Raw genomic sequence first — 17,210 nt, 5'->3', positions numbered from 1 at the left:
GTGTAAACAATGCAGGGATGAGGGAAGAACACCACCATCCTCAATATCCTCCTTATAGCCTGGGAGACATGAATAAGCAAATAAATGAAGTGGGCATTAGGCCCTATACCTAACTGCATTGTGTAAGAAAGAGCTGAGAGACGTTGACAGCAAGTTCATGGATGCCACAATGTCACAAATGATTACCGTTCCTCAGACCTCAGGGTAGTCCCAGGGGCAACACAGTGGCTCAGTGGTTAGCACTGCTGCCTCACAGCACCAGGGAGCCAGGTTCGATACCATCCTCAGGCGATTGCCAGTGTGGAGTTTGCATATTCTCCCACTGTCTGGGTCGGTCTCCTCCCACAGGTCAGGTGAATGGGCCATGCTAAATTACACAGCAGAGTCCAGGAGTGTGCAGGTTAGGTGGATTGGCCATAGTAGATGCAGGGTTACAGAGAAAGGAGAGGGGGCTGTGTCTGGATGGGATATTCTTCAGTGGGGGCTTGATGGGCTAGATAGCCTGCTTCCACATAATGTATTCAAGAGGTGGCTAGGTACAGCATTTGGGGTGAATGGGATCAAAGGGTTATGGAAAAAAGCAGGATTAGGTTATTGAATTGGGTGATCAGCCATCATCATGATGAATGGAGGAGCAGGGCTGAATGGCCTCTTCCTGCTCCTATCTTCTATGTTTCAATAACTGGGGTCCTTCAGGGTGTGGGCATTGCTGCTGTTCCTGGCAGGCCTCTTCAGCAGAAGTGGGTGGGATCTGTGGTAACGCTCTCCCTACCTGGTGTAAACCTGCACTTGGTGTACGCATGACTCACACCATCGACTTGAATCTGAGTGCTCAGCACAGCCGAGGGTACGCTCCACCTGACATTCCCAGGCAGAGCAAGTTAAGCAAATCACTGGTAAACTCTGATGTCTGTGTTGTTCAAACAGACCTTTACACGGACTTCTCGTGATCTGAAACCGTGTTTAACCAAGCTCTGTTTACCTGTCGGCCTCACAATTATGATGCATCAGTTGTGTTCCTGGCAAAGTCATCAAGTTGGCTTCTGGGGGAAGAAATAATCCCCACCAATTTACCAAACTCCAACAGTAAAATGTCTATCCTGTAAATCACTGGGAGCGATGTTACACAGAATACATTGTGTGTGAGTTGTACATTTATACACAGATCAAAACAAACCAGTCATGACTTTGGCAGTGGTCTCAAACCTGTAATCTAACCTGAGCATTCACTTGTTGATTATAATGTGTTACTGCTTTGCTCTCACATTTTTATTCAGAAACTTCTGTTCAAATTACGGCCTTATAATCACGCTGATCAAAGCCTTTGCTAAATTAAGCAATTGGGATCTAAAATTTCAAATTAACAGTTGATGCTATTTCCAAAGGTTGGCCAATTATACGCAAAGTTGTCTGGTAGAATTGCGCCTAAAAAGAAACATAGAATCCCCACCGTACAGAAAGTGGCCATTTGGCCCATCAAGTCTACACAGACCCTCCAAAGAGCGTCCCACCCTGCACTTGGTGGAAACCTGGCTCACACCATTTACCTGAACCCAAGTGCTCAGCACAGACAAGGGCACACTTTGGGGACACTCTACCTGACATTCCCATGCATCCTAACCCTGCATTTCCCATGGTTAATCCACCCAGCTTGAATATCCATGGACACTACAGGGCAACGTTAACATTGCCAATCCATCTTACCTCTCCTTGGACTGCAGGAAGAAACCAGAGTCCCCACATGGGGAGCACACACAAACTCCATGCGGACAGTTGCCCAGGGCTGGAATCAGATTCTGGATCAGTGGTGCTGGAAGAGCACAGCAGTTCAGGCAGCATCCAAGGAGCTTCGAAATTGACGTTTCGGGCAAAAGCCCTTCATCAGGAATAAAGGCAGTGAACCTGAAGCGTGGAGAGATAAGCTAGAGGAGGGTGGGGGTGGGGAGAAAGTAGCATAGAGTACAAGGGGTGTGTGGGGGAGGGGATGAAGGTGAGCTGGAATCAGATCAGGATCCCTGGCACTATGAGGCAGCAGTGCTAACCACTGTGCCACCATCCTACCCTGAAAGATATTAAATATCCAAAACAGCTGGAAACTTTTTTTAGTTCAAATGAGATTTGGTTTCCAGATATATTTGAGATGGATAGGTTCAGCAAACCTGAGAGACAGACATACAAGTTACGTGAGTATTGAAAGCAAATTACTGCGGATTCTGGAATCTGAAACCAAAAGAGAAAATGCTGGAAAATCTCAGCAGGTCTGGCAGCATCTGTAATGAGAGAGAAGAGCTGACGTTTCGGGTCTAACTGACCCTTTGTCAAAGGGTCAGTTAGACCCGAAATGTCAGCTCTTTTCTCTCCTTACAGATGCTACCAGACCTGCTGAGATTTTCCAGCATTTTCTCTTTTGGTTACGTGAGTATTGATTTGATTTATTGGCATGTGTACCTAAGTACAGTGAACAGCTTTGTTTGCGAGCAGTTCAAGCTGATCTTAATAAGCCAGGACATACTGATCATAGGGTGAAAAAAATCTTTGACAGAATAAGGTATACAAGTTACACCACACAGAATGTGCGCTAGGCAAGATCAGCATTAACAAGATCAGCATTATTAGAAGTTAGACAGTCCACTCATCAGTCTAATCAAAGCGGGGAAGAGGCCGCTTCTGAACCTGCTGGTGCATGTGATTAAGCTTCTGTACCTTCTGCCTGATGGAAGAGGTCGTAGGGGAGCATTACCAGAGTGCGCTGGGTCTTTGATGATGTTGGCTGCCTTTCCACTGCAGTGAGCCATGTAAATGGAGTTCATTTATGGAAGTGTGGCTTTTGTGATGGTCTGGGCTATACACAACCTTCTGTAGTTTCTTATGGTCCTGGGCAGAGTAGGTGCTGTACCAGGCTGTTATGCACCTGAACAGTTTGCTCTCAGTGGTGCATCTGTAGAAATTAGTGAGGATCTTTATGGACATGCAGAATTCCCAGATCCTCCTGAGGAAGCGGTGTTGTTGTGCCTTCTTGACCATCGCATCTACATGGGAAAACCAGGACAGGTTGTTGATTACCATCGCTTTGCGGAACTTGACGCTCTCCACTCTCTCCACCTCAGCTCCATTAATGCAGATGGGGCATGGTCTCCTCCTTTCTTTCTGAAGTCAATGATCAGTTCTTTACCCCTGCTGACATTGAGAGAGAGGTTGTTATCATTGCGCCATGACACTAAGCCCTCTATCTCCTTTCTGTATTCTGACTCATTGTTTGATATCTGTCCTACCATGGTGGTGTCATCAGTGAACTTGGAGATGATGTTTGAACAGAATTTGGCACCATGGTCATGGGTGTACAGGGAGTACAGTAGGGGGCTGAGGACGCATCCTTGGAGGTCTCCAGCAATGAAGAAGAAGGTTAGGTTCAGGGAGGATTCCTCATCACTGAAGGTTCTCACATTTTGTTGCACATTTGCTACAAATGTTCAGGCTGAAGGAGTTAGCCGTGCTCCTGGCTGAGTGTTGATTATTCAGTACAAAGCAGCTAGAAAAGTGGATGATGCCCTTCCCTAAACCATCAGGGGTCAGAGAAGTCTTCTCCCACGATGGCCTCCTCTCCTTCAATTGACCCAGAATTTTCTTTCAATCCATTTTCTCTCCCTCCGAGAGGATTAGTTGGATGGTGAGACTTGTGTGGCCATGGGGAACACCATTTGTTGAGAGTGGGAGGGAGTCCCAATCTGAGAGGGGGGCTATGGGAGAAGCTGCAGTGTGGAGAACTCCCCAAGGTCTTAGTTACTAAGGACCAGCCAGTGGAGCTCTGTTTCGAGGGATAGGTGAGCCCTGGCGAGGTGGGAGTGTTGGATGAGAGGACAGGGTAAGAGGAGAGAGAAGATCCTCAACTGGGCAGACCTTGCGGGTAGATGTCTGATGTTGAAGGAAGGGCATTGACCAATTGGCCAACCTCCCAGTCTGTAAATCAAACTCAAATCATTTCCAGCCAGGATGAATGGTGCATTTACACTGTTGTGTTAAGTGTAGCGGATAGTATGCAGTATACCTCACTGTAGCAGAGTATGTGAGCTGAGGGCATAAGAGTCTCAAACTCCAGTACAACTGGGATCCGTTGAAATGAGAGATGCTCATGGAAGTCCTGTTATTCTTTGTAATCAAAGAATTTCATATTAGGTCAGATAATGAAGTGTTAGCAACAATAATAAATGTGTAAACAGAAGCTGTGTTATGTTGAAGCTTTTGGTATCCATGCTTAGTCCTTACATTAAAGGAACTAACATAAATATTGACTCATGAGATGGAATACCCTACTGAAGGCCAAACCCACTGCACATTGGCAACTTTGAACCAAGTAAAGGAGATCACATGATCCATTCTTGTAAAAAACTGCAGAGCAATAGTTTATTGTATACTTTTGTGATCTCACATGGTCCAGCATACTGAAAGGGCCAAAGGAGACAGGGTGTGAAATAGCAGAGAATCCAGTGAATTGGTAACAGAATGACCAGCTGCATTGTAAATTTCAATGCAATCTGACCAGGGACTGTGCTTTTGTGAATTTAATAAAGTAACCCATCTCAGGTTAAACCAAACCTTATTGACATGTGCATTCTGTCATTGGAATTTCAGGTTCCCAGGATTATTTGCAAGGAGGAAAGATTCAGGATCCATTACAATGGTGACTCGAAAATGAAAACCTTGAGGGTGAGACTGAGGCTATATGATGGAAAAGTGTTCATGCCATGAGAACAAATGAAGCTGGGAGGACTGAAGATCTGGAGATCCAGATAGTAGATGTTAAGCAAGATTTAGTCCTCTTCATAGAATCCTCACAATGGGGAAGCAGGCCTTTCAGCCCATCAAATCCTCCGAAGAGCATCCTGCCCAGACCCACCCCCATCCCTGTAACCCTGCATTTCCCATGGGTGATCCAGCTAACCTGCACAGATGGGAGGATATGAGCAAGCCTACACAGACACGCTGAGAATGTATAAACTCCACACTCGGCCTGTGAGGGAGAGAGCTGCAACAGGGAATGAAGCCCCTCCCACAATACTCCCCTCCACACATACACACACACACACACAAACACGCACTCACACACACACAAACACACACTCTCTCACACACACTCTTACACACACTGTCTCACACACACTCACACACATACACTCTCACACACAGTCTCACACACACTCACACACACACACACAGTCTCACACACACTCTTACACACACACACAGTCTCACACACACTCTCTCACACACACACTCACATACACTCACACACAGTCTCACACACACTCTTACACACACTCTCACACACACACACACTCTCACACACACACACTCTCACACACACACAAACGCACACATACGCACACAGACACAAATACTCACACACACATACACACACTCATACACACACTCGCACACACACTCACACACAGACACACACACACTCATACACAAATACTCACACACACATACACACATACACACACACACACTCGCACACACACACACACACATGTGCCTTCCATCTCTGCTGTAAGCACCTTTGTGCACTGTCTGTGGGAGCCACTGTCTGTGGGAAACATACACCATTTGAAACATGACTGAAAGCAACATTTGCATATTTTGTATGCAGTCACTTGCTGTGAATCAAACCTTGGCAAGAATTCTGTGCACAGTAAGATCTCACAAATAGCAACAGGACACATAAGCTGCCCTTTTGTGAGGTTGATTGGAAAAGAAATACTGCCCAGTGTATTGGGGAAGGTCCTTGTCATAGAATCCCTAGAGTATGGAAACAGGCCCTTTGGCCCAACAAGTCAACACTGACCCTCTGAAGAGTAACCCACCCAGACCCATTCGCCTACATTTAACCCCTGACTAATGCACCCAACCTACAAACCCCCCTGAACACGATAGATAGTTTAGTTTGGCCAATTCACCTAACCTGCGCATCTTTAGAGTGTGGGAGGAAACCAGAGCACCCAGAGGAAACCCACGTAGACACAGGGAGAACATGCAAACTCCACACAGACAGTCGCCCAAGGCTGGAATCGAACTTGGGATGGTGAGGCAGCAGTGCTAACCACTGAGCCACCGTGCCAACTGTATTGGATAGCACTATGGGATCTTTAGCCTCTATCTACAACTTCAGGAGAGGCAGATGAAGTCTTTTCATTCAACATTTTATTAACTCACAGGATGAGGGCATTACTGGCTAGGACCAACATTTATTGCCCAAAAGGCAGTTAAGGATCAATCACATTGCTGTGGGTCTGGAGTCACATGTAGGCCACTCCAGGTAAGGATGGCAGTTTCCTTCCCTAAAGTACATTAGTGAGCCAGATATTTCCTCAACAAACAGCAATTGATTCATGGTCAGCCATTAGACTCTTAATTCCAGATCTTCACTGAATTCAAATTCCACCATCAGCTGTGGTTGGATTTGAAACCAACTCCCCAGAGCATTACCTGGGTCTCTGGATTAAAAGTCTAGTGATAATACCACTAGATCACTGCCTCTCCTTTCACATCAACAATGGCAATCGATTTCCTCTCATGTATCAGTATAAGTTACATACCTCAGTAGGTTCTGAAGCTGAAGCCTGATCATTAAGCTAAGGGTTACATCCACTGGACTCAGTTGACAATTTTAACAAACTGTGCAGTACTGCTTTCTGTGGGAGAGGTCAGCCAAGACTCTTACTGGCAAGTGTGTAGCAGGCAGGAAGGTCTACAGATGTGTTATTTGATCTCCAAATTAAATTATGAGTTGGCTGAGCTATGCCTGTAGTGATTGCTTCAGACCAGGTTGCCTGAGTTTGGGTAAGGAGCCAACACACTGTGTTCTGATACATCTTTGAAAGTGCAAACCAAGCTGAGAAACTGGGATTGTTCTCCATGGAGCAAAGAAGTGAGATTTGATGGCAGTGTCCAGAATTATGAGGTTTCTGTGATAGAATAAATAATGACAAAATGTTTGCACTAGAGTTGAGGGGATATGCTTTCTAACGCTAATTCCCCAGTCCCAGATGCTGCAAATTGCAGAACTAATATGTTGGAGTTGCATTTAACTTAAAAAATGTCCTGGCATATATTACCTGAAATTGTGACAAAAGAACCAGGAAGAGATTTGAAGGTCAAGGGTTTTTGTGTGTTGGGAAGCTCTAGAATGCACTGCCTGAAGGACAGTACTCTTCACAAGATATACAATGCATACTACAATACCAAATATACTTTTTGGTGGTGGAGTAGATATGTTTAATCAACCTGCTCAGAGTTGGTTTTGCATACTTCTGTAGAAGGTGGGACTTGAACCTGGACTTCTTAGCTCAGAGACATTACCACAGTAGGGACATTACCACTGCACTACATTCATTTCACAATATAACCACCCTAATAACAATATTGTTGGACACTTACAGGCATTGGATTTCATCTTATACTTTTAGCACATATCCCGAATATTTTGATATCTGTGAAACACGCTTTGTTTTTCAAAAGAAGAACGATTTCTCCACTGTTGATATTATTAAGATTAGATTAGATTAGATTACAGTGTGGAAACAGGCCCTTCGGCCCAACAAGTCCACACCAACCCGCCGAAGCGTAACCCACCCAGATCCATTCGCCTACATTTACCCCTTCACCTAACACTACGGGCAATTTAGCATGGCCAATTCACCTGACCTGCACATTTTTGGATTGTGGGAGGAAACCAGAGCACCCGGAGGTAACCCACGCAGACACAGGGAGAACGTGCAAACTCCACACAGAGAGTCGCCTGAGGCGGGAATTGAACCCAGGTCTCAGGCGCTGTGAAGCAGCAGTGCTAACCACTGTCCCACCGTGCCGCCCACGGTGAATATAAAACCCACTCTTAGTAATCCAATATATAGCTGGTCTGTGTGCGATACCGCTCCTTTTACAGTCATTGCAGAAACTACCTTTAGCTCCATGACAGCTGTTGCCTCAAAGTTCTCCATGAAATCTGGCGATCAATGACTGTCACTTTTGAAATTCTTGCTGTCTGCTTCCAACTATTCTTTAGACTTTTACAGAGGAAATAAAACTCTGCTGCAAATCGACCTCAGAGGCTTCCAGACATGGGATTCAAATTACATGTTGAGCAGAAAATGTCAACAGCTGGTGTGGTGTGGGTATAGGTGGTTGCCATTTTGAAACGTGGAAAAGAAATACTAGTCAATGTGACACATTTCAAAGAATGAATTAATGTATATTGAAGAAAATCAATGTGTTTTAAAACTGTCAAATTCACTATAAAGGGCTCTGCGATGATGAAGCTTGATCATTTACACTTGTTGGAAGTGTCATATGTCTTTATATATACATATTCAGCCTAAATATTCAAACCTTGCATCCGTTATGAATTAGATGGGAGCTCAGAAACTTATGGCTTCCTACTTCTGTTTCCATGGCATGCCTTAGCCAATCAATGTCGGTTTACCAACTAATCAGCACCCTTTGCTGCTGCAGTATAAATTTTGTGAACATTTGAAATTTGGCATTCATGCATTAATCCTGGTGAAAGTGAGACACAAAATTTGTTGATGTCTCTGTTTTCAGAAATATTCAGGTTTTGTACTGCAAAGTGTTTGATTAATTAATAAATTCAATAAACTTAATTAATGAATAAATCTGGAATTGAAAGCTAGTCTCAGTACTGATGATTATGAAACTAACACTGAGTGTTTTTAAAAATCCATCTGGTTCACTAATGTCCTTCAGTGAAGGTACTCTTTCATCCTTACCTGATCTAACCTGAACATAATTCCAAGCCCATGATAATGTGCTGCTCTTAACTATCCTCTCAAATATTCTAGCATGCTACCCACTGTGTCAATCATGGATGGCCAACAAATGCTGGCCTTGTTGGTTACTGACCATGCTCACATCCCATGAAAGAATATTACAAAATAGACATTAATTTATAGGATTACCGAGGTGCAGTGCAATTATGTGTGATAAACCTTTGTTCAAGAGACACAGGATGGATATAAAGACATTGCCAATTTCAAATTATACTATTTAAGGAAATTAAAATGGTGTTCAAGCCAAAATTAGTTGGCTCACATTCAAATAAGTAAAGAAGTTAATTTTCTCGACATTATTACGTTAACAGGACTGATAACCGAAGTCACATTTCAGAGTCACAATGCAAGGTCAGGAACCTATTAGAGAAAACAAAACTTCCCGTTTATCAAATTAGATTTATCAGTGTTCATAAAAATGTTAGACCTGAGGATGTTATGTCAGTCTGGACACTATCAACCCAGTCACACTCACATACTTAGTTGATATATTTGAAGATAAATGAAGTTTAAAAGCTTCAAATCACTATCACAATAATTAAAGTTAATTTTCTTTTGGGAGGCTTTATTTTGTCTCCAAATTACAGTATTTAAATTCGGAGACATCCAGCTATTATAAGAGTGAAACCTACAATTTGTAACTACCAGAAACCTGAGACATAAAGAAACTATTCTCGTTCTTTAGGGACAATTACAATCAGAAGAATTCCTTCACAGAACTTGGCTTCTTGCAAAATATTTTGTGCAGAGAAATTGTACATTACCCAACTACTTTCTGTCATAACATGCAACAGTGAAAGAAAATACATCAGTTCATGAGCTAGATGACAATAAATCTGACTTTGTTGTCAATTATATAAAACCAGTAACAGCCAGGATTTAGCAATTGCAAATGACAACAAAACGGTCTTCACCATTACTGCTTGTCTGTAACCAATGGAAATATCTGCACATATGTGACTATTTTGTGCACTCACCATACGCAATGGATCATGTCCTTTTTGAGATTTTAACGTCGCTCATCGACGAATGAATACCCCTATCTAGCAAAACCACAGCCAGATGATCTTAAGGGGACGGTATAAAACAACGTGAATCAGAATTTCAGCGAAGTGAGGGATGAGCTGGGTTTTTCAACCGTTAGACCATGTTACAGCTCATCACCTGTTGTGTGTAGCGTGTACTTTAATTATTTATCACCACTATTACCCATCACCATTACTATGTGACTTAAAATACTACAATTTTATTATTTAAGTATATAAAATTTAAAATACTAGTTAAAATCAAACCTATTTAAAATTACTAATTAAAATTGTTAAAATATTTAAAATTTAATGCTAAAAAGTTATTAAATTTTGTCAATAGAGAATATTAAGAGTCCATAAAGATCCGTAGCAACTTGAGAGTCAAAGATAAAACAAGGTTTGTGATATTCTGAGCGAAAGATTTAAATTTCGTGATACCGAGGTCTTTCATTAATTCAGTGTTCTTTTCGAGCCACTTCTCTCGGGATCCTATCACAAAACCGTAAAAAAATATATTTCCTCCTCCAGTCAGATCCATTATCTCTTTTTCTAGATGTTTATATTTGCTTTGCTTTTCTTCCCAAGCTGACTCAAGAGAGTTAATCTGTAGGCCCGTTCTAATGGTAACGTCCACCACGACAATCTGATGTTCTTTCTTAAAAAGTAAATCCGGTATCTAAAGTTTTCCGGTATCATCTTTGATGCGCGGTTCTCTATATATTATCCACCCATTCTTCCTAACAAACTTGACTAATTCCTCTACCATCCTATTATGTCTTTTAATTCTCATGTTTTTGACGTATGGGCACCATCCAGAAATATGCGCAAACGTCTCCGAAGTATCATTACACCTCCTCCAATTCTTGATATTGAACGGCCTTCTGTACGACAACGACGCCCATGTTGGAAACAAATTTGTTCTTAACAAAATTAAATTAATAACTTTGGACGTCTTCACAAATTGCAATTTCGTCAACCAATTGTTAGATATATTATCATTTTTATAATAATGGACACCAGCCCCTTGACAGGGGAGGGCCATACACCTCTGTAATTCAATGGATCTCCAATTTCCAAAGTTTGTACTGCTAAATCTTCCATCTCATTCTCACCATCTTCCACGATAATACTGTCTTCACCCAATTGCCGATTTATATTTGGGTTCCAGATCTTTTCCAGCACTTTTAATTTACTAAATTTATACATTTTCACAGCCACACTATCACCCTCGAACCGAAACGAGGCATGCAGAATTTCGTCCTCGGATTTATGTAGCGTTCCATACTTCCTCAAAATCGAAATTGGGATGAAGGTTGACAATCTCTTTAATGCAAGGCCACCATCACGGGACTTAGCATATAACACTCCATCCGTGATGGATTGCGGGAGGTGTAAAACTTCTTTCACTGTGCTTTTAATCATGTTGTCTAGTTTATTAAGATAATTAATTGAAACATCTGATAAAATTAGATAATAATACAGCCTAGGAATAAAATACGTTTTTAGAAGTTCTAATTTTTGCACTGCTTTTAACGGGGATCTTTTTAAATTTCCTATCCATATGTCTAATTGGCTTTCCCAGTCCGATTGGCTTACGCCAATCCACGGGTCTATCTTAGCTCCTAGGTACTTATCCGTCTTACCTGGGTCTATAAACTGTATATTCCCTTCATTAAGCTTCCAATTTGCTTTATCGTTATACATGAATGTCTTATTCTTATAAGTAAAGTAGAATCCTTTCGTTTTATTTATATTAACCTCCATTCCCGTATTGTTACAAACTTTTTCCACAAGTTTTAGATTGTAAATCATACCATCATACGATTGACTAATTAGAGCTATATCATCTGCGAACGCTAACGTTGCGCAGTGAAATCTATCCCTATCTAATCCTAAAAATATTCCTTTCTTCCTCTCTTCGATAGTACTTATCAAGGGGTCCATTATTATATTAAAAAGAATTGGTGACAGTGCATCACCTTGCATGACACATCTTAAAATTTTAATTTTTCCAGTTTTACAATTAAAACCTTCTACTTGAGTAAAATTATTATCATATAAGTTTGAAATCAATTTAATAAATATTAAGGGGAGCTGGGGTCTTTTAAGTGCAGTTATAATTAGTTTATGGCCTACTGTATCAAAGGCTTTTGCTAAATCCACAAAAACCACCGCTAAATCTCTTTTATTCTTTTTAGCCCCATTAATAATATTTTCCAGGATTTTAATGTTTTCCTCACATCCTGCTACACCAGCCATAAAACCTTTCTGTCTTTTGTTTAAATTTATCACTTAATCTATTCGCTATCATTTTTGTGAATAACCTAAGCATCATTGGGCCTATCGTAATTGGCCTCCAATTATTAATGTCTCTTAATCCTTCTTCCTCACTCACTTTAGGAATCAGTACCGTCCTACTTATCTTCACTTGATCTGGGATTTTGCTTGTTTTTATCCAAATAGTATATAATCTAGGAAATAACGTGTTATCGTTATTGAATATCTTAATTATCTTTTTCAGCGTTATCCTATCTGGTCCTGCAGCGGTTTTCATGTCCATCGCCTTTACGGCTTGATTCACGTCCTCCACCGTTACAGGACCAGTCAGAATTCCACCTACTGATCTCTCACCTTGACTTTTATATTTAGCAAAACCTCTCAAGTTATTTTTATCATTAGGGTTAGATAACCTCTCTTTATAATAATCCTCTAACTCTTCCTTACTAAGGGGGTATTCGCACTTGGCTGGGGCCCCCATTAGGGTTCTCGCTAGGTATTGCCTTTTAGTTTTGTATAAAACCTGTATTTCTTTAAATTTGCCCTTCTTTCTACTATGTCTTCTTTTAGCTTTATTTTCCTTCCTATTTCTTCTTTGTCCATGATCCTTTTGCTTAAAGCCTACTCGTTTAACATAGTTCACTTTCTTAGACTTATCATCTTCACTATTCATTTTTAATTTACCCATTATCATACCCATGATATTGTCGTAGTCCTTAATAGTACCTTTATTCCTCCCCATGTCATCTTCTATTATTTTAATTAATTCTGTTAGTGACCTACCATTATAACCTAACTTTTTTGTAGTATTATTATTATCCTGATGACTCTTCTCATCTGTTCCTCTTTGCTCTACTACCAGATCTATCTCCTGGTCACTATTCTCCATTTCATTATTATCACTAATATTAAGGACCACTTCTTGATCTGTACCCTTGTCATTATCACGATTTTTACTCTTTTTGTTTAGTAACCTCCTTTTCTCAGAGATTTGTTTAGCTGTTTTAGTTCCTATTTTCTCCACAATGACTTTATTAATATTTTTACAGCCACTAAGTTCTAATTCCAATTGTTGCAACTTTTCAATTTCATCACTAGACCATATTCCTCTCTTATTTCTTTCTCCACTTTCCAGCTTATCCCTACTCTCTATTTTCCCTCTTTTCCTCTTCTCATTCCTTAAATTGGGATGTGCATGCCTCTCATGTTGCCCCAATCCTCTGGCTGTCATAAATTTTAATGGGCATATTTCACACTGGTATGATTTTTCAACCTCCCCTTCTTCATTATTATTATTATTATTATTATTATTATTATTATTACCGTTTTTAGTACACTTAGGATAGTGGCACGCTACTGCATGATAATTCCCTTCCCGTTCACAGTTACTACATCTAATTCTCACTGATTTAATCCCCTTGCATACCTTGAAATGCTTCCTAAACAGCCCCGTGGTGTTGTAAATATTATTACAATAATTACATTTAAAATTTTCTATCGGGTATTTTACTATTATCTCTAATTTATCCGTTTCCCTAATTACCGGGTGAATGATCCTACCTTCATGCCTCTCCTCATTGCTCTCTGATTCTCCATATCGACTAAAATCAAAAGACCCATTAAAATTCGAATTAAAAATCGTCCGGCTGTTAAATGAACCCAACTGTAGAGGGGCCTTCTCTACTAGTCTTTCTATTCGAATTATGTCCTGATTACTCTGGATAATATTAACGACTTCCTCGTGCCTGCCAGAGGACAGCCTTGCCGGAGAAATCCTTAAGGTCTCATCCGTCTGTGTCGAGACGGATTGCCCAGTCCGTTTTTGGCTCATACACTTAGCGCACGGTGCCGCCAATAACAGCCATCCGGGGCAGTTATTTTCCCGGTCTCCCACCCAACCAGAAATTTTGGAATTGGCCATAATCGCCGCTGCCAAATTTGGTTTCTACTTTTGACCGAATGGTCACCAGCCGTCTCGTATCTTTTCTGAGGTCGTATTCGCCGGCCTGGTTCGGGTACTGCTCAAACAATGGATAAGAACAATAAAATTGCCAGTGGCGCATAGCACCGGTCAAAACCAAGGTAAAACCAAAGATAAAATCAATAGCAAAACCAATGATAAAACCAGACTAATACAACCTCTAAACAACTTAAAATTGCCTCTCCGTTTAAAGCTTCCTCTTCCAGGCCGTTACCAGGGGGAAACCACGAGGAGGTTCGACCTTACCTTGTAATCGATAAAATACATACAAACGATCACAAAGGTGACTACGCAGGCACCGGTCGGAGACCAACAACCATAAAAACACTGTAGTCACATCCCCCCCAAAGTGTAATAGTTAGTCTCAGATAAAGAGGTAAGTTTTAGTCAAAAATCAAAGCTCTTTTCTCCTCACCATTTTCTCTCCACTGATGACAAAATCATACTGGTGCCTAGAATCATAAAGTAAATAAATTGCCCTAGTCCCAGAGAACCTCTGTGCTCTCTCATTAGAGAGAGGTGACTGGAAATGAGTTTAACCTGAGAGATGGAAGCTGTCAGATGGAGAGATGACAGCTCCTCTTGTCTGATCAAGTCAACAAGTGATGTCAAGGTTACCAACTCATTGTACGTGCTGTGTTCCTGTCAATTCTGCCATCTATAAAGATAATATGGCATCAAAGAAGAAGCTGCAGATGTACAGCCCAGTTCTATCTCAAATTTCATAATATCCCAAAGTGTGTAGACTGCCTTCTTAAACTGCTGCAGTCCATAAGGTGTATGTACACATTCAACGCTCTTAGGATGGGAATTCCAAGATTGTGAACCAACAGTGAAATAAGAATAGTGATGTATAAGAACCTAAGAACTAGGAGCAGAAGTAGGCCGTCCGTCCCTGCGAGCCTGCTCCACCACTCAATAAGATCATGGCTGATATTTTTGTGGTCTAGATCCACCCACCATAACCCTTAATTCCTTTACTGGTCAAAAATCTATCTATTTTTGCCCTAAAAATATTCAATGAGGTAGCATCAACTGCTTCACTGGACAAGGGATTCCACAGATTCACAATCTTCTGGGTGACAAAATTCTTCTTCAACTCAATCCTAAATCTATTCTCCCTTATTTTGAGGCTACGCCCTCTTGTCCTAGTTTCACCCGCCAGTGAAAACATCTTCTCTACTCCTATCTTATCCGTTCCCTTCATAATGTTATATTTCTGGAAGATCCCCCCCCTCCCACCCATTCTTCTAAATTCCAGTGAGTATAATCCTAATCTATTCTATTTTTCCTCATAAGCCAATGCTGTCAATTCCGGAATCAACCTAGTGAACCTCCTCTGCACCCCCTCCATTGTCAGTACATCCTTTCTCAAGTAAGGAGACCAAACCTGTACACAGTACTCCAGGTGTGGCCTCACCAGCAGCCCATGCAGCTACAGCATAGCCTCCCTATTTTTAAACCCCACCTCTCTAGCAATTAATGACAACATTCTATTTGCTTTCTTAATTACCTGCTATCACCAACTTTTTGTGATTCATTCACAAGGATACTCAGGCCCCTCTGCACAGCAGCATTTTGCAATTTTTCACCATTTAAATGATCGTCCATTTTGCTGTTATTCCTACTAAAATGGATGACCTCATGTTTACCAACACTTGTGAATTGAATTCAAACATCACCATCTGCCATGGTGCAATTTGTACCCACCTCATAAGGTTGGTGGATTATTTGCTCAGTGACATTATCACTACGCCATTATCTCCCCTAAAAAAAGGAAGCAAGTTGAATTGTGGGTTTGCCAAACCCCCCAATGATGTTAAAAACCGAAAGGCAAAGCTGCCCTGGACTTAGCAGACCATAGGGTTGCTCTCTTATTAGAGAATGATGTCTGAGGGTGGTTTAATTTGAGTGCCACTATGCCTCAGATAAGGAGAGATGTTGAGAAGGAGAATCTTTCATGGTAACCTCAGCTAGCATGGGAATTGTATCCACACTGTTGGCCTCACTCAGTGTTGCAAAGTGAACTGAGCTAGCTGTTCCCTTTAGTATCATAGAATCCCTACAGTGTAGAGTCAGGCCCTTTGGCTAACAAGTCCACACTGGCCCTCTGAATAGTAACCCAACCAGACCCATTCCCCTACCCTATTACTCTACATATTCCCCAGATTAATGCACCTAACCTACACATCCCTTAACATAATGGGCAATTTAGCACCTCCAATTCATCTAACCTGCATATGTTTGGACTGTGGGAGGAAACTGGAGCACCCGGAGGAAACCCACGCGGACGCAGGGAGAATGTGCAAACTACACACAGACAGTCCCCAAGGCGAGAGTTGAACTTGGTCCTTGGCGCTGTGAGGCAACAGTGCTAACCTTTCGACTTTTCTTTAAATAGCCATTCACAGGATATGGATGTCATTGGGTGGCAAGCATTTATTACTCATCTGTAGTTGCCCGGAGGACAATGTATTTCTGAATGAAGATGGTGCGTAACCTGAAGGTGTGGGATCTCTTGCATCCACTGCCTTTGTTTCTCTAGGTGATGGTTGTCACAGGTTTGGACAGAGCTGGTCAAGCTGTTATGTGAATCTCTGAAGTCCATCAGCAGCCATATTGCACCTATAGTACAGGGAGTGAGTCTTCAGGATAATGAGGAAGGTGATGTTCAATGGTGTGCCTTGTTCTAGATGGTGTCCAGCTTCTAATGTGTGGTTGAATCTGCACTCACCCTGGAAATGAAGAATGGAATTGTGAGAATGATAGCATCAATAAAGAAGAGGCATGAGGTGATTGTAAAGGCAGCTGTTGCAACATTTATTGGAAATGCAAGTAATGACAAGAAATTGATCATAGCAAGAAAAGGTTGGTGGGGAAAGCAGCGGCATGGAGAGCAGAACACCGAAGGCTACAGACAGTAATTCGGAGAAAGTGAGGACGGCAGATGCTGGAGATCAGAGTCGAGAATGTGTTGCTGGAAAAGCACAGCAGGTCAGGCAGCAACCGAGGAGCAGGAGAATCGACTTTTCGGGCATAAGCCCTGGTGAAGGGATTATGCCCAAAACGTTGATTCTC

Source organism: Chiloscyllium plagiosum, unplaced genomic scaffold, assembly GCF_037043375.1.
Source record: "Chiloscyllium plagiosum isolate Xiang-an unplaced genomic scaffold, Cpla_swu_hap1 HiC_scaffold_13, whole genome shotgun sequence".
NCBI classification, from domain to species: Eukaryota; Metazoa; Chordata; class Chondrichthyes; order Orectolobiformes; family Hemiscylliidae; genus Chiloscyllium; species Chiloscyllium plagiosum.
This window is presented reverse-complemented; position numbering follows the sequence as displayed.